The sequence below is a fragment of the Schistocerca americana genome, chromosome 4 (genome assembly GCF_021461395.2).
Source record: "Schistocerca americana isolate TAMUIC-IGC-003095 chromosome 4, iqSchAmer2.1, whole genome shotgun sequence".
Classification (NCBI taxonomy): domain Eukaryota; kingdom Metazoa; phylum Arthropoda; class Insecta; order Orthoptera; family Acrididae; genus Schistocerca; species Schistocerca americana.
The window spans coordinates 137,168,775-137,189,903 of NC_060122.1; positions in this window are offsets into that span (position 1 = coordinate 137,168,775).

Genomic DNA, 21,129 nt, shown 5'->3' on the forward strand with positions numbered 1-21,129 from the left:
CGCTAAAGAGCTGCAACAAAGCGAGGCTTGCCCGATTATCATATAATTGTCCACATCGGTTTTGTGGGCGAGTATACTTTTAGTAACTAATCCACCCACCATCAGAACGAAAGACTTCTCGCAGGCGTCGAGGCAATGATTCCACTAACGTCCTCGATAGTGTAGCGCGATGGTTTACTTCCCACCATACGTTTTCTATATTCGTCCAAAGGTCGCTTGCATTTGTAGGTCCACATGCCAACGACCTCGTTACCTCTGCCCACATATTCTCTATCGGATTGATCGTGGAACAAACGGCAACAGCTTTATCGTCTCTTGGGCCTGAAATCAATCTTGCTCTGCTCTACTCTGATGGATGGGACTGTGGTCCTGTAAATAAACTGTTATCTCGTTACTTCATTTATTTATATTTAAGAAAGGTAATTGTAATAAGCACATTGTACTAGTACTTTCCATAGTGTTTAAGAATTCAGGCCCTGTCATAGATAAGTGATTTAGATTCAACAGTCCCATTAGGAATGTGGTTTACCGAGTCTATCATAAGATGAGAGTCGCAGTCGGAAACCCACATTAAGACTGACTGGCAGAATCCGATTAGAACGATCTCGTATCGAACTGAAATTACAGGAATCGGATAATTTGAACGTCTGTATTGCAACAATGCTGCGCATATAAATTCCTTTGATGGAGTAACAGGTAGCAACTGTATAAGAAAAAGTGAGGAATATGTCTTGGTAGCAATGTAGCGTAATTATAACCTATATTTATGTGATGTAAATATTGAACAATACACATCTATTTTATTGGTAGGGATATACACCATATCGAATTCCCTGATGACATAATAAAATAATAATAATCCCGTGTGATGTTGTTAGACCCTCCATCGGGCGCCTCCCCAGGTGGCGGATAGGGGAAAGCCTCCCAGATACGGATGGGACCGAGGAAATCGAATACTTGGGGTGCACCAAATACTAACACAATCCTCAACGGCTATTCAACCTGTTGAACACAAAGCCAGACACGTCTGAGGGAAAATCACCGGTACTCTGGTCACCGTCTGTTAGCTCAATGAGCTCGGCTGAAAACATTTGGTTCCAAAGGCTTCAACGCAAGCAGACATGAACTGTGAGAGTAAATTCAACTTTACCCCAGGTGGTACACCATCCGCTCGCCGACAGACGGCAACTGGACTTTCGGATTCCGGGGAGTCCAAGCCAGCACGCCAGAGAATGTTGGAGACCTCTTGTAAGCTTCCCTACAAGCACAAAACGTTCATTGGAACACTAAATATCACTACATTATTCCAAACAGGAAAACAAATTAATCTCACATAAGAATTCGACCGACAAAAAATTCACATCCTTGTTCTTCAAGAAACATGACTAACTCATAATGAAACCTTGCATTACGGAAACTGTCGCATCTTCAAGAGAAAAACACAACAAAAGGTAACAAAAGGCGCACCAACCTTGGGCATGACATTTCTCGTACACAGATCCATCATCAACTCTATCAAAGGAATGACACCCATCAACAATCGACTTATCACTATGAGCATCCAGAGCCCCAATAAAAAATATACACTCATCAATGGACATGCCCCTACCAACTTCGAAAATAAGATAAACCCCGAAAATGTCGAAAAACTCTGGAACACACTCGAAAAAACCATGAGCAAAATTCACCAAGAATTCTAATGGGAGACGTCAACGGTCAGTTTGCGACAGAAAAAACCTACAGAAAAATTATTGGTAAAAATTCTACACACCGAAATACTAAAACCAAAGGCACACGTCTGATTGACATTTGCCAACAATTCAAACTCAAAATGATGTCTACCCACTTCAGGAAAAATCCAGCTCCGAGGTAACATGCTTGCCTACCAGTTGACGGTTGAACGATCAAGAGTGGGAAAGGTAAAATTTTACGAGTATACGTTCAGAGGGACAAGTGCCTGAGAGAGGACTTCCCTATCAATATAAGTGCCTGAGAGATGACTTCCCTATCAATCTCCTGGATAGTTTTCTTTCTCAACTCAGCAGTGTGCGATCTCATGTAATATCAAACGTGATGTAGTTTTGTCGGTCGACTTTCTTACACTGTGACCGAAAGGTGACTCAGTTGTTGGCAACAAATTCCAGCTGTGATGGACACACCCTTGGGGAAGAATTCGTAGTACAAAACACAGCTTTGGAGCTATCAAATGTAAAATATTATGTTCACACTACTCTTTTCTCGAGTTTAGGTCTTTTGGGAGGCTCAGCCTTTAATTTCTTGTTAGGAAGTTAACGGTAAAGGCATCATAACTCGTCACCAGTAATAGTATTGCATAGGAATGCTCAATGAGCGACCTGATGATGTTCAAACATAACTGCGAGACAGCCACTCCGTTGATTTTTGTTGTTTCGAATTAGAGCACGCAGGGCTCTTACACTAGACTTCTGAGTCTCGCTTGTTGAATGCAGATATCATATGGTGGTTAAATAGTATTCCACCACTTATATCAGTACTCGAGACTTTCGTAATGCGGAAAATCATTCATGCTAGAAAGATCTTTTTGAAACAAGAATATCTTTTTGTGGTTGTTGTTTTCCAAAATCACTCGCTACACAGTTCAAATCTTTCGAACTGCCTCCTCTGCATTCACCCCCCTGTTATACCAAAAGAAAATACTGTGTTGCAGATGTTACACCTTTTTCCACTCGTGACCCAATTTTACAATTCTTAATCGTAGTTCATGATTTTCAAGGATGCAAAATCCAGTGCTTAACTGCAAAGTAAGAACTAGAACCTCAAATTCGAAAATGACAGTTGGTACATACACTGACAGCGTCGCGCCGCGCGGCGCCAGATTTCAGGCAGCAGGTGACGTCTGGCCGCTGACCAGTAGCCGCTGCATCGCGAGGAAACGCTCGAGCGTAAGCTGCACAGAACGCGGCGCAATTACGAGCTGACCTGTAGAATTGTTTTTGAAAGTACTTGTTATTACTGGTGGGTAGAACGTGAAGCGAATTATCTTCGATGTTCAATCAGACTCATAACTTTAGAAAAAAAAATGGAGAGATATAGTTGGACGCGAACACACGACTATAAGCTTAGAATGCACTACGATTACCACTTATATTTTTTTCTCATTTTGTTCGTTGCATTTGTTCGGTGCGGATGTCCCAGGACACGCGTTCAAGTTCAGTGTTAAGCAGTTGACCCAGTTTTTTATTACAGAGGGCAGCTAACCCTCTGACCGAATACGCTGAGCTACCGTGCCGGCTACTACACCACCGGCTAACACAACGCCACAGTATCTCGTAAGTACACATCACATCCTCCTGACACGAGCGGATCTTACAGCGTTGCCAGATTGTGCAGATGGCTGGACTTAGCGTTGTGAGAGACGGTCGGTTTTATTGGCCACCTTAAGTGAACGACTCGGACTTGGTCTCTGTGGCAGCCGGCGGGCAGTCAGTTTTTATGTCGAAAACTGTACGTTGTTGATGCTTGTGGGACCTTTATGGTGTCTGTCCTTTGAAGAGTGTTTTTCTGTAGTTGAGAACAAGTAGACAGGTTGGTCATTTAACAGTAAATCTTGCAGTGGACATTTTGGCCTCGTAAGCCACCTGCAGCTATTAGGGAAAGGAACATCTCAAAGCACCTCCCAGTGACAGAATGCTGGTCTCAAGAATTTTTCACATCAGTATACAGACAACGCATTTGGCTAAAGAGGAGGAAAAACTGCCTACCTGGACCTATCTGTTAGGCGCCCCTAGCTTCGTCAGGGGCAGGGACGAGAGAGAAATCCAGGTCATCCAGGCAACTCATTTCGACAGTGTCGTAAACGCCCTTTGTGAACAGGGATGGTGGTCATAAAAATTCGCGATTTTCCACGGACCAGACACTGTCGAGGTATCCGTCAGGTGGTGTCAGCCCTCTGCCTGCAGAGTTTCTTGGAAAGCCTGAGACCTTCGAAATAATTTTAGAGGGAACGTGGCTCTGAAATGATCTATGTTGAGACACAAAAATACCTGTCTTAGTTTATCTGAGGCCCCTGATTGGACACACTGTAACGCTGGAGCCATCCATGCAGTGATCTCCATGATAAATGTGTTTTTCACTTAAGAGCTATACGGAAACTCAAAACACACTCCTTAAAGTGGCCAAGGAAAGAAAACAAGTTGGAAGCTTAACATCTTCTCCTCTCTGTGCGGGAATTAGCGAGTGACGGATTAACTGCTTCGCCAGAAAAGAGAAGTTAACTTTGATCAGGATTGGCGGATGGGTAGAATAGACGAGTTAGAAGGGGGGCGAAAAGCTCATGGAGTCTTACGATTGGCATAAAACTCTTGTCGGGGTGGACCAAGGAGTGGTTTTGTGAAGTTTACAGAAGTTTAATGGAAAGTGAGGAAGGGAGAAATTTAGTCTTCCAATTCAGACTCCAGTCTGAAGTGGATCTTCTGACTGAGAGTCTGGTTTGGAGAGGATTTGGGTCTTTACTTTTGTTATGAATGACTTGCAAAAAATGGTTCAAATGGCTCTGAGCACTATGGGACTTAACTTCTGAGGTCATCAGTCTCCTACAACTTAGAGCTACTTAAACCTAACTAAGCTAAAGACATCACATACATCCATGCCCGAGGCAGGATTCGAACCTGCGACCGTAGCGGTCGCGCGGTTCCAGACTGTAGCGCCTAGAACCGCTCGGACACTCCGGCCGGCTGAATGGCTTTCACTTGGGACATTTGTCCTCAGCGTGACTTCACACCGGCACTAGTCTTGGCTGGGGAGCCAGTGGTGAGAACTTAGTTGTAGGAACAGTTTAGACCTGAGTCACCTTAGACAACTCCCTGTGCCAAGGGCAGTCTTATTCGTGACAAGTGTACCGCATTGACGTTCGATCTCCTTGTGCACACTGGTGTATAAGTGAGCCAAATTTGTCTATGGTATGACCAGAGCACAGGAGTGTCACACACTGTAGTCTGCAGCGGTTTCAGGGCTCCATTAGAGAGTAATTGCGATCCTTCTAAGATATTGCCAGCCGCGACTTTGCATATTTCGTGCCCGTGATAGCGAATTATGGGCGGCACACACATCGCTGCTCTGCAGGCACATGAAAAAAAAAAAATGGTTCAAATGGCTCTGAGCACTATGGGACTTAACATCTGAGGTCATCAGTCGCCAAGAACTTAGAGCTACTTAAACCTAACTAACCTAAGGACATCACACAACACATGCACCTGAACCATGACCATCACCAGAGACAATGCTATGCATCGAGAAAGGGGTCCAGTACTGCTGCTCCGGCTTGTTAGGGCAAATAGAGTCTCAGCCTCGCCACTTGTTCTCAGCAGCACCAATGTGTTATAGCTTCTGTGTAGAATAAATCCTTCGAAGTCTATACACTGTTAGATAATTGCAGGTCGCGTTATCCATGTCTCGAGCCAGAGAAAATAATTTAATCCGACAACCAGTCGCCACCCAGTGGAGTGTTAACTATTTGTTCCCAACAGTTCATTCACATCGAACTAACATATATTGTTTGTCCTTTAATGGATAAACTTGTGCCGTAACTTCTATAAATGATCAATTCTGTGTTGACTTACTAATGACCCATCAACAATTCGCTAAAATGATAACAGGTCCGCAATCCATTAATATTATTTCAGCAGCCAAACTCATTTAGGTTCTGATAAATGTGATTACCTCAAATGCAGGTTAACAGCAACAAACACAGTCAAAGAGAAAATCAGTTTTGAAGACGCATGGGACAGGTAAAGTGGAAGGCGTTCTAGTTTAAGTGATTGTTGTCAGAGTGTAAACTCATAGTAGCCTCTAACCTTTCAAAACAGCACAAGTCCAGTGTAGTCTTCCAGTATCAAACTGTATTTAACTTGTAATGAGGAGTTATGCCTACAATGTGCAAACAAATAAAATTGTATGTTATTTTGAAATATCAGGTACAGATCGAGCGCTATTAAATCTTTTTATTGTTTACTGGTTACTAAATATCTGTGCTGTCATTTTTAGGTCAGTAACGCGTTAACAAATATCATGAACTTTTGTTAATGTGTTACAAGACAAGACCCGATAATAACAGCACAAAGCTGTCAAAACCGGTAATCAAGAAAAAGATTTACAAGCGATTATGGCGCACCTGATATTTCAGAATATTACAACAGTTTAGATCGTCGCAGCAGTGACACAATGTCAAACATATACAAATAAAATTCTAACAATAAGTAAACTTACTGTCAGCTACCAAATAAAGTGGTGTGAAATGAGGCGCTCAGTATAAGCAGGCAACTGATATGACTGTGTTGTGTGTGGGATACAAGCGTATTGATACCGTTCACACTCTGCTGAGCAAGTCGGAATTATGATCTGGCTGACAACAACCGCTGGATTGTTGTAGCCTGTCAACAAATCTTTAGCATGTGGATAACCTCCATACATTCCAACACCATGTGCTCATTTATACCATGACATTCGTATCCTCAGATGTTGTTTTGGGTCACTGTGAGTAAACGATGCTTCACGCTGCTTCTTTTAATTTCTTTTCAATTAAACACTTACAGTCACTGGGCCCTTCGTTAGAACGAGCGCTAAGTTATAACAGTGTATACTAGCAACTACTCCTCATTAATTCCCATATGAATGTTCCAATAAGTGTTGTGACTTGGCAAGACAGCCAAGCCACTATGAGATAGTCGAAAGGCACGCGTTTAAGCTCACACAGGCTGGCGTGAGGTCTGGAACAGTTAAAGGAGTTGAGTCTAGTAAAAAAAAAACTACGTAGCTTCTGGAATACTTAACTTTAATCCACAATTGGTGAACATCGGTCTGACGGTACATGCATCACAAGATAAATAGCAAATGATAATGGCGCCTGGCCAGGTCGTAGCAAATGACGTAGCTGAAGGCTATGCTAACTATCGTCTCGGCAAATGAGAACGTAATTTGTCAGTGAACCATCGCTAGCAAAGTCGGCTGTACAACTGGAGCGAGTGCTAAGAAGTGTCTCTAGACCTGCCGTGTGGCGGCGCTCGGTCTGCAATCACTGATAGTGGCGACACGCGGGTCCGACGTATACTAACGGACCGCGGCCGATTTAAAGGCTACCACCTAGCAAGTGTGGTGTCTGGCGGTGGCACCACAATAAGCTACAGACTAAAAAAAAAAAAAAAAACATAATGACACCTACGATGTCCGCTGCTCGTAATTTATGGTATTTCCGTTTGCCTATACTTGTTTACTCGTACTGGTCATACTCGTATTTCAGGCATCTGTCAATTTGGCAGCTGTTTCTGTTGCGTATTTCAAGCACAAGCTTTTGTCCTGAATTGGTTGCCTATTAAAGGAACTCGTTAGATGGAGAATCGTATTTTCCTACCTTTAGCGTGCTTGGGTCCGCCCCCGGTAGCTGATTGGTAAGCGCGACAGAATGTCAGTCCTAAGGCCCCGGCTTCGATTCCCGGCTGGATCGGAGATTTTCTCAGGGACTGGGTGTTGTGTTGTCCTAATCATCATCATTTCATTCCCATCGACGCGCCAAATCGAAGGACTTGCACCCGGCGAACGGTCTACCCGACGGGAGGCATTAGCCACACGACTGTTATTACAGCATGATTGGAACTCGACAACATTGTAAAAAATGTCCGGTAATTCTGTGATAGTCGAGTTATTTCCTGGAGTGACAGAGTTATCCAGTTGAGTTATCTTGAAATTTTCTTGGTATGTCAGCCACATATTCTGAATGATTTTCATATACGGTGTGTCAACTAATTATCAAATGTATGTTTTTACTCGAGAAAGATAATTCCACACAGGAACCATGACTAATTTCGATTTTTACATTGCAAATTATTTGTCTTATTGATAACTAGGGTGGTAACGACTGAAGTTGGTCCTTAGTTCTGAGGGATCGTTGTTGTGCTGTAAAGCCAAGGCAGCATTAATTGTAGGTTCCAGTCCTGGGGGAAACCAGCTTTTTGCCTGCTCCATGACAGAGCTATGAGCAGCCAGATCGAAAATCGGTAAGGGGAACCTAAGAAAACTTTTCCATCATCAGACTTCACGCTGCATTCTATAACAAGTAGATGTAAATTGAAGAAATGTATGATGCTGCAGAATTACTAACGTTTTAAGGAAATCAGTGTTCTGCTTCTATCGAAGTACTGGTTTTTCTCAAGACACAATTTTTTGATCAAATGTTAGCACAGAATAACTTGTTGACTGGGTGCCCTTATGATTCTATTCCCACTCACACATTTCCATACTTACGTGATGGTCTTAAAATGCTACTTAAGGGCGAACGTAGGCAAAACTGGTCAAAAATTTTATAAAAGAAATTTGCCACCAGACAGTTCTGTAGCATGTTAGAAATACTGTATCCAATTTTCACAGATTAATTCGAACTGCAAATGATAAAAAAGCTATCTTGTTTCAATCATTGCGCAGTGACACGTCCACTTTTCTACACGACACTCTTCTTGTTTGCGATGTTTTATTACTTCCTGTTGTCATAAAAGCGTCGGAAGAGTACAGAACACTGTGGACCTGTTTACATCCAGTTATCTTCGCCTTCCGCTAGCTGTCTTTGGCAGCTGTTATTGTCTGTGGTGCAGAAATATAAACATTTCAGTTCTGCTGTTAGTGTGAGAATTACGACTGTGTTCAAGCTTTTTTTGTATGATGTAGCGTTTAAAATTCCAAGATATTGAAAGGGTCCTGTAGCCACCTTTCATTGCCAACTCTCGTAGTGGTCAAGTCGGCAAAGAGGTTTCCGCTACTTGGGAGAAATCCACCTGCGTTAGGTTGGTGGCGGAAATGGCATCCTGGGGTTTTCCGGTCCACGCGGAGCGTGGAAGAGGCTGGAGAAGCGGGAGGCAGTCTGCCGCCGGTACGGGAAGCGTACACAGCTGTGCTCCAGTCGAAGAAGGGTGAGTTGGACTGACCGCGTGGCGCGTTGTCACATAGAGAGGGGAGCTTTTAGCTTTTGGTCTCGAATTTCGTCTTATAAAGATTTACTTGCTGGGTTGCAGCAGGGAATGCAAGGGTTTTGTAGACTTTCAGTTTGATTCCCAATGCAGTCTTGACTTTGATCCGTGAGAGGAACGCAGCACAAAGGAGTTGCATATGTTGAAGTGCCCTCGGTTCAGTGTGAATGTTTATGTGCCTACAACTGTGTGTGTATGCTTCTAATCTTTTCCGGATCTTGGTAATTTTTGTGTATTTGTGGATTTTCTTTGTCTCATGTGATTAAAATTTGGCCAAGGTCCATAGAAGTTGTCTCCGCGGACCGAGTGGGCACGCGAGTCTGTTATGAAACGTATAGCATTTCACAAGCAATTGTACATAGTTAGATTGCAACAGCAGTCTATAGATGCACTACATCAATGTTTTAAGGAATAAATAATTTTGCCTTCAATCTTATCTTGTGTATCGATGTTACGTCGCCGTTACCTTCGCCATTTACCTTGTAGTTTTCCTTGTTGGCCCATCTATAGCGTTTCCATGTGCACAGGTGTAGTGATTAGTGTCCCTTTTTTTATCTGAAACAAATGCTCTGGAATAGATCGTGTTTTCACGAATCTGGCTGCAGGCTGCACTTATGCATGGTGTTCACGCCCTCTTTACTTTACTCAATATTTGATTCATGGGAAGAATGCCTGGATCATATTAATAACTACATCCCATTCTTTATCAATGGCTTTACAATGAATGTTCTTTTGTGAGTTTTTCTTATTAATAAATTAAGTAATTTTCCAACTCAGTGCTACCTCTTCTTTGTCGTGTGGCTAGAGTTGGTGGCGACCCTATCTTTTATATTGATTTCAGTGTCAAGTAGCATTTTCTTATTCAAAGGGCGCTTCATGCTTCTTGCACATAGCGTCCTTTTATTCACGCTACTTACAATATAGTGGTAAAGCGTTTAAGAAAGTGGCTAAAGCTCACCATTTACGTGTGAATAAACAGTTTCTACAGGTGAGTCAACATAATTCAGCGGAAGATAATACTGTGAAGCTAAGACGACGAGCAGTTCACATAAGAAACTTGGAACTGGTGTAGAGTTCAGTCCATTAAAGAAGAAGTCGAAGTGAATAGTGGTTTTAGAATTATTGATTTAGAAATGGTGTGTTCTATTATTAGAAATTCGTGAGCGTGTGGTAACTGCGGCAATAGATCTTTAAGATTATGTGACAGCAATGACAGAGATGGTATTGTGTGTGATATGCACTTGTTTTGTGACAGCTGTCAGACTGACATTCAGTGCAAAACATCAGCTGGTAAGAATTGAGTGTATGAATCCAACATAAGACTGCTTTGGGATGAGATGTGTTGCTGTTGGAAGGGAAGGTAGCAATTTGTTTTGTGCAATAATGAATATGTCATCTCCGTCTGCCTCGTACTCAGCACTAAACAATCATCTTCTGAACGCCTGGGAAACAGAATGTAGTAACAGTGAAAGAGGCAGTTTTATTTAACAAAGACATTCAGATAGAAGTAATTGACCCTTCGTCTTCTACAGATCTATGCGTTTTATGTGGTAGCACATGGATGAAAAGGGACCACCCTTCCCTACACGGTGTTTCATCAGTTATAAGTTCAAAAATGGCTCTGAGCACTATGGGACTTATCATCTGAGGTCATCAGTCCCCCTAGAACTTATAACTACTTAAACCTAACTAACCTAAGGGCTTCACACACATCCATGCCCGAGGCAGGATTCGAACCTGCGATCGTAGCAGTCGCGCGGTTCCGGACTGGAGCGCCTAGAACCGCTCGGCCACCGCGGCCGGCTCAGTTATAAGCGTTGACACAGGAAAAGTTTTTGATTTGCAGATGATGTCCAAATATTGCTCTATTTGTGCAAAGAGGAAGACGTTAGACAATAAGGAAGAAAAGAGACAGTGGAAAATAAAACACAAAATAGTTTGTAGCAAGAATTATGATGGTTCTAGTGGTGGCATGGAGCCAGCAGGAATGAAATTAATATTGCATCAGAGCGAAATGAGGCATGGAGTTAGATATGTGAAATTTCTTGGTGCGGGAGATTCTAGTACTTCAAACCTGTTGTAGAAAGCAAGCCACATGGAAATGGATGCAACACTGAGAAGCTGGAGTGTGTGGGGCACATTCAGAAGAAGATGGGCCGGAGACTTATGAAACTGAAACGAGGACAAAAAGGTATAAAATTCAAAGATGTAAAGCCACTGGGTAGGCCACAACGCCTGACTGACAAAGAGATCCACAATTTGCAAATATATCATGGCAAAGCAATAAGGCAAAACATTGGAGATTTGAAGGCAATACACAACGCAGTGTGGGCAATATTTTTTCACAATACGTCAACTGATGAGAAGCCAGTACATGAATTGTGCGGGTGCAAATATAAGCAGGCAAAAGCAGAAAACAAAACCTATTCACATAAACCCAGTGTTCCTGAAGCAGTCTTAAACACCATAAAGCCAACATTACAGTTTCTAGCTCATCCAGATTTGGCAAAGAAATGTACCCATGGCGGAACACAAAACCCGAATGAGAGCTTCAACAGGCTCATTTGGGAAAGATGCTTAAAAACAACATTTAGCTCATCTACTGTTGTTAAAATTACCACATATGATGCATGTCTGGTGTTTAATGATGGTAACATTGGAAGAATAAGCGTCCTTACTGGACTAGGATTTGTTGCAGGTTGCTTCACCGAGAATCTATTGAAGAAGATAGTTACTGTGCGTGTTGCACTTTCTGAACTGTCTGTGTAGGATATAGACAAAAGGGCAATCTAGAAACATCAGAGAAAAAGGAAACAGGCACACGAAGAGCAACGAGACCAAATGTATGGTTAAGGTCAACAATAGGTACTAGTTTATGGTGCAAATCCTTATAAAATCTTTTACATGCATTTCCCGGAACTTTCAATTTTCAGTGTACAAATAACATTTTCCCCTGAACCATTGTAGACAAAAAAGTGAAATTTTCTGCAGACTTTGTTCACAGTATAACTCAACTTCCTGTGGTAAAAATTTTTCTGATTGTATTTCTGTCAAAATTATTTGCTTTCCTGTGAAACTGCAATTGATTTGTTTCATACGCATATTTAAAAAAAAAAAAAATTGTAAGAGCTCTAAAACTGTTCCACATGTTTGTTTATCTGATAACTAATAATTACCAACCACAATATGAAAGTTGTAAGAAAAGTAATTTTTGTGAAAATGTTCCTTGTGTTATAGCATCTGTTGCGAAAATTTCCAACAATACCATGATCAATTTTTTTGACAAAAAAATTTGAAAAAATTCCGGAATATAGCCCGTAACATAATTACCTCACGTTATAAATTTGGTTCTATTATCTTCCAAACACAAAAAAATGTGTTAGATTATGTAAATACATCCGTTGTCTCCTACGTGCCCCTTAAGTTTTACGTAAAAAGGCACAGACCGTTGACGTCAAAAGAGCGTAGTATTTCACAAATGATAATCTGAATATTATCCTGACATGCATATTTTATGTTTAGGTATAATAGACTTTCATCATAAGATTTCATGATAATTGTAGCTCAGTAAATATTTGAGGTTGCGATGATAGAAGAATAACTGTGGCGAGGAAAGTTACCCAACCAAGTGTGGTGTCACCGCCAGACACCACACTTGCTAGGTGGTAGCCTCTAAATCGGCCGCGGTCCGTTAGTATACGTCGGACCCGCGTGTCGCCACTATCAGTGATTGCAGACCGAGCGCCGCCACACGGCAGGTCTAGAGAGACTTCCTAGCACTCGCCCCAGTTGTACAGCCGACTTTGCCAGCGATGGATCACTGACAACTACGCTCTCATTTGCCGAGACGATAGTTAGTATAGCCTTCAGCTACGTCATTTGCTACGACCTAGCAAGGCGCCATTACCAGTTACTATTGATGCTGTAAAACATGTACCGTCAAGAGCGATGTTCACCAATGATGGATTAAAGTTAAGTATTCCAGCAGCTACGTATTATTTTTGCTAGTCTCATATACCTGTCCTGTTCCAGACCTCACGCCAGACTGCGTGAGCTTAAACGCGTGCCTTTCGGCTTCCTTCATAGTGGATTGGCTGTCTTGCCAGTCCACAACACCAAGCTCTCAGTAACAGGACATTGGGAGCTTGAATTAAGAGTGGACAATAGTTTACTAGTGCAGCAAAACAGACAGTGCACTAGACCTATTTAACAGTTGAAACATTAAGCTTTCAATTCAGTGAGTGACTTCCTTGTGGAATGAAACCAACAAACATATTTTGTGCTTTGAACATGTCGGCTCTTGTACCTACAAAACAGCATTTGTAGGAAATATTACTCTTCCAATTTCATCTCAAGAAATATTCTACTGGAAGTCGTCATTTGCTAATGGAAGCTACTGGAACATTCTCCACCGGAAACAATGTGCAGAGATTTGGTTTCGAAGTTTCTAACAAGGGAACCTCCCCATCGCACCCCCCTCAGATTTAGTTATAAGTTGGCACAGTGGATAGGCCTTGAAAAACTGAAAACAGATCAATTGAGAAAACAGGAAGAAGTTGTTTGTAACTGTGAAAAAATAAGCAAAATATACAAACGGAGTAGTTTATGGGAAGATAGGCAACGTCAGGGACACTAAGAACGCAGGAGCGCTTTGGTCTCGTGGTAACGTGAGCAGCTGCGGATCGAAAGGTCCTTGGTTCAAATCTTCCCTCGAGTGAAAAGCTTAATTTTTTATTTTCAGTTTATGTGACAAACTCTTATGTTTTCATCACTTTTTGGGAGTGATTATCACATCCACAAGAAAATCTAAATCGGGCAAGGTAGAAGAATCTTTTTACACCTTCACCAAGTGTACAAGTTAGGTGGGTCGACAACATATTCCTGTCATGTGACGCACATGCCGTCACCAGTGTCGTACAGAATATATCAGATGTGTTTTCCTGTGGAGGAATCGGTTGACCTATGACCTTGCGATCAAATGTTTTCGGTTCCAATTGTAGAGGCACGTCCTTTCGTCTACTAATCGCACGGTTTTGCGATGCGGTCGCAAAACACAGACACTAAACTTATTACAGTGAACAAAGACGTCAATGAACGAACGGACAGATAATAACTATTCAAAAATAAAGAAAATAAAATTTTCACTCGAAGGAAGCTTTGAACCAAGGACCTCTCGTTCAGCAGCTGCTCACGCTACCACGGCACCACGACGCTCTGAGCTCATATTGTCTATGATTTGCCTATGGGTCCCATGGACTACTCAGCTTGCATATTTTGCTTATTTTCTCATAGTTCCACACAATTTCTTCCTGTTTTCTCGCTTGATATGTGTTCAGTTTTTCAAGGCCTATCCAACTTATAACTAAATCTGAGGAGGGTGCGATGGGGAGGTTCCCTTGTAAGACAGTTTTGAGGTGAGTGACAAAATGCATCCTGCTAGGTGTCGTGTACCATGCACTGCTGCTATTTGGTCAAATGGTGAATTCTGATCGTTACTGTTTGAACCACGCAATTAGAAACAAAAAGAAGATCCACTACATAGTGAAAGACAAAAAAAAAATGGTTGAAATGGCTCTGGGCACTATGTACTTAACTTTTCAGGTCATCAGTCTCCTAGAACTTAGAACTAATTAAACCTAACTAAGCTAAAGACATCACACACGTCCATGCCCAAGGCAGGATTCGAACCTGCGATCGCAGCGGTCGCACGGTTCCAGACTGTAGCGCCTAGAGCCGCTCGGCCACCACGGCCGGCAGTGAAAGACACGACAGATTCATTCCGCTTGATCAGAATGCCAAACCACTGTTGCAAACCCAGTGAAGGGAATCCTGAAGGGACTTCAATGAGATGTCGGCACTGCTGTGCCTCCGCGTTTAATTCCGTGAAATTCCCACGGATTTTGAATCCCTCAGGCCGCAAGAGCGCATGGATCGTTACTGTCGCCGGTAGACGGCAGGTCGGAGAAGAGGGTAGTTAAGGGCTGCAGCGACCTGGAGAAAAGGAGGTGTGACATGGGTGGCGAAGAGCGCAAGTGAGACGGCGTGTTGCGGCCAAGCTTCTGCCGTGGTCCGTTGGCAAGAGTGGTGGCTTTGCTCACTGCGAATTTGGCGGGGACGACTGTTGGTCGCAGCTGTGAACACTGCTCGTTAAAGGCTACTTCGACAGGACGCACGGTATTCGGCGTGTCCTCTGCTTTTGAAGTTGCAAGCAGTTTGTGTCCATTGTGGTGCCGGGTTGGAGTCCGGTCTGAGCTCTGCAAGTACTGGATGCGGTCACATCTCCTGGATGACACCCGTGGGTTTCCGACAGCGAGTAATCTTCGTTACATCCTTCTCTCGGCGCCCTCTAAGCAAGCGTTTCTCAATGGGCGCTGGATTTTACGAGAAATCACGGTGAGTATCCGATTATTATGCACGTCACTTGGTGTCGCATGGTGGCTGTTTTGACTCCGTATCCGGGTTGCCCGTTTTTATATAAATAAATGCATTATTTATGAAGGTTTTGCCTGGTTCAGTTCTGTCGATGTGTGTGGGCTTGTGGCTGTCACTATCCCAAATTGATTTTAGTATCTAAGAGTATAGAATGCAGAGATAATTCTTCTGGTGTACGAATTGTACTTTATAGTCAGTGAAAATTGTTTACTCTAGCTACCTTATTTCTGAGGCATGTCTATAGTTACCTGTTGGCTAGTATTACGAGCTCGAGCCTTTTACTAAATTGTTTGCATCTACCAAAAAAAACTAAAAAGAATTTCATGCCACAGTAGCCAAGTCATCGTTTCCTGCATGACGCTCGTACTTTTCTGCATTTGTAGCATGTTTATTTTTTACCAAATAACTAACGAGTTTTCTCTGTGTTACAGGATAGGTAAACTTGTTAACTGTGGTCTAGTTAAAGATGCCTGTGTACCATGACTGAAATTTTTAATGAAGGTTTTTAGTACTGTGGTAGCCGCAACCGCCGCCCTATGTTAGTAGAGAAGCAGGAATTATTGCTACCGGCTTTGCCTCTGCCACCGCCTCTACAACATAAATTTGAACCACATTTGTCAGTCATTTTGGCTACTGCGAAGGCAGCGAAGTTTTGATAATTACTGGCAATAGCCGATGGTTAATATTTGCAACATATTCATTTGATCATATGTTTCGCTGTTTTTAGTGTAAAGGTATTTTTACTTCATTTAATATTCTTTACTAAAAGGGAGTGATTTTACAGCGTTGCCGGTTTGAGGTGTTTGCTAACACTTGTGTTACTGAAATTTAATCTTTTCAGTACTGGAGGCAATTTGGTAATGGTATTCTTGGATTTTTGCTTTAAAAAAATAAATTCATTCGTGTTTTAGAAACGTTAATAAATTCATTAAAAAAAAGATTTATTAATGTTTTAGAAATGTTAATAAATTCTTTATGGCTCAGTACCTTTTCACTCAACACCAAGTCCCTACCGCATTTCAACTTTTCAACTGCCCCCCCCCCCCTCAAACACACACACACACAACCATATTCACTAGTCATCGCACCATCCAGTTACCATTTGTTTTGCTCCATGCATCAAGGTCTTTGTTAACAACACTTCACATCTTTTAACGGCCTCGGAAACTGCCTCCATGAGTGGATCACCTCAAAAGAACCTGAATTATGTTATCGTGGGATCTATTTGTCACCCGAAAAGTGGGAAAAGGCTGCAGCTGCCGAATAGCCCACTACTTTCAGTGTATTATGTTATACCATTCTATTCTAATCTTACTTCCTTTTTTCTCTCACCTTTTGCGTTGCATGCAAGTGTCACGAGAGAGTTATATGCTCGTAACATTTTCCCATTATAGGTTACACTGATGTGGATCTCATTGGTAAACTGTAACAACGCATGTTAGGATTCCTGGATATCGTGAATAATCCATGTCAAAATGATCCCGTAAGAAACGAGAAACCTATTTTCTTAAATGATTTATTCGACAGAACTCACCATACATTGCATAAATAAACTTCCTTCACTGCCTTCATCCCTCTGTTAAACTTTTCTCACGTAATGGTCCGTTTTCTAAGCAATAATCAACGCTACTCATAACCTTCAAATATGCAATGCTCAAGATGTCATATTGAATTCCAGCATTGCCGATGGAGGGCGCCCCGAACTTGTAAGTCATTTTCAGCCAGGTGTCCGGATACTTTCGATCACTAGTGTATGCTTAAGGACTGTGTTCGCTTCCCACATCAGGAGACCGTTTTTTAATAAACACAAAGACATTCTATTCACTTGTGTAACGCAAAGTGAAGTACATGGGATCGTATCATGGTTTCAGATTCACACTGAACATAGTGCGTCTTCGCTACCGACTTGGTAGTAGGTTGGGCAACGTCTGTGGTGAAGTCGTGGAATGTAGAATCTCTGTCAACGGTAGTTTTTGTTAAACTAGCGATTTTACTTCATTCAGTGAACCAATCCCCATATGAGATCACAGGGCACTTATTCCATCTTTCATTCGATCTTCAGGTCTCACAAAACTATTTAAATAAAAATAAATTTTTAGTGTAACACTTTTTCACTTCAGACTAAAAAATCTAAAATAATTTCTCCTAGCGTGATACAGATTCGTAACTACAAACATGTGGTTCTGAGAATACGACTATCAATTTTCGATAGCAAAGAAAACGCTTGTAAGATTTGTAATGAAAACCGTGGGGGACATGCAGCAGATAATATTTAGGAGATAAACTACTCATGCTGTTGTCGTTCGTCGGTTGACGAACAGCGATATGGTTGTCGGTTCACACATGCAAACGTCCCTCGCCATGTCACTGCCCCAACGTGATAGACACACGTGTCGTAAAGGTCTTGCTGTCTGTCTCCACCTCACGTAAGAGGCATTCACACGTAAGCTGCGCTTCAGAGTACACACAAGTCACCTGCGATTTAGTCATACAGTAAGCATGGCGGCACAGTATTAGTTTGAAGAACAACGAGATATGGTTTTTGTTTATGGACTAGCCGACGGTTATGTGCATGAAGCACGACGGTTGTATGAGGAGCGGTGCGCAGCAAGACGCACACCCACACCTGCAAACGTTTACAGCAATTTACCGGCGACCTGGCGAAATAGGCTCGTTAGTGGGATATCATGGTGATGTTCGAAGACCTCGAACACGACGGGATGCTGCATTCGAAGAGACTGTTCAAGTGCGCTTTGAGGAAGCACCTACGACAAGTACTCGAGCGGTTGGACACAACGTGGGGGTCACTCATCGGTTAGTCTGGGAGGTTTTCAGGGATGATGGCCAACACCCATTTAGTTTCCACGCTGTCCAAGACCTAAATCCTGTAGCGGACTGTGAACACAGGGTATAGTTTTGCCGGTGGTTTCTGCGACGTATTGCACGAGATCCCGACTTCCCCGCCATTGTGTGGTTTATCGACGAGTGCACCATCCATCGAAACGTTCATTAATGGGCACAGGGTAATCCTCACCTCACGTACGTCCACGGACACCAGGAACGATTTTCGCTCAAAATTTGGGTAGGCAGTGCTCAGAGCCATTTGAACCATCTGAACTGTAGAAGGGTCACCTGGTAACATACTTGTTTTCCCGTCTTTTGGTCTGCCTATGTGTCACCTCTCCAGGAAACTTATGTTTCTTTGTAAGTAACTGAAAGTGAAAATTTCTCAAAATATGATTAAGATGGGACGGGTTTAAGGGTATGCCAAAAGATAAAATAACTACAAAATTTTTGTTCACTAATTTAGATTGAAAATAAACGTAACTGGATTCTAAATAATGCAGGAAATAATCTGACTGGAAATTTTTTATCATTATCTATTTTTGGAATTTTCTTTTGATCAGAACATTAATGAGGATTCGATGGATGACATAAACGCTCTATAAAGAGGATGATGAAAGTAATTCATTAATTGGAAGGAAATGATAGAACGATTGTTTTACATCACATCCCTGTCAGAACTGGAGTGCTTTTATCAAAAATTATGCACCGAATGAAATGAAGCAAAATGGAATCATGTATGATGCAGTACCTAACCAAAGCAAGTATTCCAGTAATCAACTGCAGTCATTCAGGAGACGACATGCTGGTAAGCTAGGGTCCGAATCCAACTTCTTCATGAGAAGAATCCAGTATCTTTAAACCATTGAACCATGTCACTATCATAACTCTAGTGGCTTTATTTGCTTTAGCATTTTGCAACGTTCTTTTGCATATCGAACTATAAAGCAGCCACTCTTTTATTAGATAATTATTTTCCTAATTCATTATGGATGGTTCTGAATTAAAATCTCTTGCGTGATCAGTTGCGTGAAACTTCACACACTTGCCAATGAAAAATTACATTCACCATTTTATGTTCCACTTGTGATACACTAAAGCGCCAAAGAAACTGCCATAGGCATGCCTTTTCAAATACAGAGATATGTAAGCAGGCAGAATATGGCGCTGCGATCGGCAGCGCCTAAATAAGTGTCCGGCGCAGTTGTTAGATCGGTTACTGCTGCTAGAATGGCAGGTTATCAAGGTTTGAGTCTGAACGTGGTGTTATAGTCGGCGCACAAGCGATGGGACACAGCACCTCCGAGGTGGCGATGAAGTGGGGATTTTCCCGTACGACCATCTCACGAGTGTACCGTGAATATCAGGAATCCGGTAAAACATCAAATCCGCGACATCGCTGCGGCTGGAAAAAGATCGTTCGTGAACGGAACCAACTACGACTGAAGAGAATCGCTCAACGTGACGGAAGTGCCATCCTTCCGAAAATTGCTACAGATTTCAATGCCGGGTCATCGACAAGTGTCATCATGAGAACCATTCAACAAATCATCATCGATAAGGGATTTCGGAGCCGAAGGCCCAGCCATGTACCCTTGATGACTGCATGACACAGCTTTACGCCTCGCCTAGGCCTGTCAGCATCAATATGGTACTGTTCATGACTGGAAACATGTCACCTCATCGGACGAGTCTCGGTCCAAATTGTATCGGGCGGATGGACGTGTACCTTGTATGGAGACTGCCTCATGAATTCATGGACCCTGCATGTCAACAGGGCACTGTTCAAGCTGGCGGAGGATCTGTAATGGTGTGGAGCATGTGCAGCTCTGCAGTGGTACGCGACTCCTGATACGTCTAGATACGACTCTGACAGGTGACACGTACGTAAGCATCCTGTCTTATCACCTCCATCCATTCATGTCCATTGTGAATTCCGAGCGACTTTGGAAATTCCAGCAGGACAATGAGACACCCCACACGTTCACAATTGCTACAGAGTGGCTCCAGGAATACTCTTCTGAGTTTAAACACTTCCGTTGGCCACCTACCTCCACAGACATGAACATTATTGGGTATATCTGGGATGCCTTACAACGTGCTATTCAGAAGAGATCTCCAACCCCTCGTAATCTTACGGATTTATGGACCGCCCTGCAGGATTGATGGTGTCAGTTCCCTCCACCACTACTTCAGACACTAGTCGAGTCCATGCAACGCTGTGTCGGCAATTGGATGCTCGCGTGGCCCCTACACGATATTAGTTAGGTGAACCAGATTCTTTAGCTCTTCAGTGTATGACGTACATGTAATAATGACAACAACAACATTTTTTACTATAAGACAAGTAACAGATTCTCGTAATTAATTCAAATATTCATGTAATATTTGTGTGTTTTAATTGGTGTATAACGATTTACAGAGTTAAACAATAAATATTATGAGCGATTCTGAATTCCTTGAAGTTAACTTATTTAGCACAGATGTGTATAAAATAAAGTGCAGAATGTAGACAGCTGTGGAAAACACTAAAAAGTTCAGGGTAAACCTTAGATGAATGCGAGACAACACCATGGTGCCTATTCAGCTCATCATCTTCAATTATCAAAGAATTAAAGTTAACAAACAACACAGGAATTCATTAAACTGTGCACAATGGAATAAATAAACGACCAGCAATGGCTCAATGGCTGGGAGTAATCACAATTTTTCACTAATTATAAAGAGGAATGACAAACTGCGAGAGGAAACTCAAAGATAAAATATATGTTTGAGTTTTTTAACAATAATTGATTTTCAAATATTTTGAAGTAATGCCGTAAAATAAATATTAATAATAAACGAATAAATAAATTTTTAATGA